The sequence below is a fragment of the Eucyclogobius newberryi genome, unplaced genomic scaffold (genome assembly GCF_026437365.1).
Source record: "Eucyclogobius newberryi isolate DKJ021-1_F unplaced genomic scaffold, fEucNew1.0.hap1 SCAF_41, whole genome shotgun sequence".
Lineage (NCBI taxonomy): Eukaryota > Metazoa > Chordata > Actinopteri > Gobiiformes > Gobiidae > Eucyclogobius > Eucyclogobius newberryi.
The window spans coordinates 119,779-120,819 of NW_027316068.1; the positions used below are offsets into that span (position 1 = coordinate 119,779).

Here is a 1,041-nt window from a genome sequence, read left to right on the forward strand (position 1 = left end):
CAGGGGGAGAAGAGACAACAAAATTACAGAAAATCAAACACACAATCATTCTCCAAACTTTCTTCAGTGATGGGGGTTGATGCCGTGGTTGGGGGTGGTGATGCCGAGGTCAGAAGATGATGTCCAGGTTTCCAGAGGGTATAAGGTGGATCAGGGTGTTGTGGGGGACGAGGTGGGTGATGAACCGGTGCTCTGCTGCCATGTCGAGGTGTCGGAGGTGTGCGGCTAAGAGTCCTTTGAAGATGGGCCAAGGTTCTGCTGTTTTATTGTCACGGAGATGGATGTTCCTGTTGAGATATAATGTATACCGGGCTATGGAGAGGGTTACTGTTGTCCATTCAGGCGTGCAAATTATTTACAATGACAGAAAATGCGCTGCTGTTACAAATTGGAATAAGAGATGGAAAAGTATCCCTGCACACACAGATTAACTGCACTCTTTTCACTTTTTGATTCTCAGTTTGTTGGCAAGGAATGACTGACGTAGACCCATTTTGGATGAAAACCGTGTTTTGCGTTTGTGGAAATGAGCATCACGCAAGGATGTATGGACTCTGTGGCGCAATGGATAGCGCATTGGACTTCTAGGCATTAGTTGCAAGGGCTTTCAAAGTTGTGGGTTGGAGTCCCACCAGAGTCGATAATGGTGAGAGAACAGTTTTGTTTTTTACAATGAAAAGTCTGCGCGCTTTACTATCTGATAAAAGGCACTGCTGAACGAGGTTTATTGCCAAGTGTGTTTGAAAAAGTAAGCAAATACATCGGCATTATGTCAAATAACATTATCTTGCAATTTTTCCTCAATATCCAGATTAACTGCAGTATATTGAGTGCGCAATAAATTGGTGAGAGTCGATTGATTGAAAGACTTCCAGTTTTTTTATAGCTACATTGGTACAGGGGATTTAGCTCAAAGGTAGAAAGATTGATGCCCTCGCTCTCCATTAAACACAGTTGATTGGACAGGGGCTGAACTTTCGAATGTTGCTGGCTCGCTTGTCGAGTCGCAAATATTTTGACAACTGGGCTGGATGTCTCTGT

The 1,041-nt window shown here is 43.9% G+C and overlaps 1 non-coding gene across 1 annotated transcript; it reads left to right on the top strand.

Moving 5' to 3' along the window:
- Nucleotides 1-550: 550 nt before the first annotated feature.
- Nucleotides 551-640, top strand: trnar-ucu (transfer RNA arginine (anticodon UCU)). The gene is given in 2 exon segments: nucleotides 551-587; nucleotides 606-640. It is a non-coding gene; the product is annotated as a tRNA-Arg (tRNA).
- Nucleotides 641-1,041: the final 401 nt, after the last annotated feature.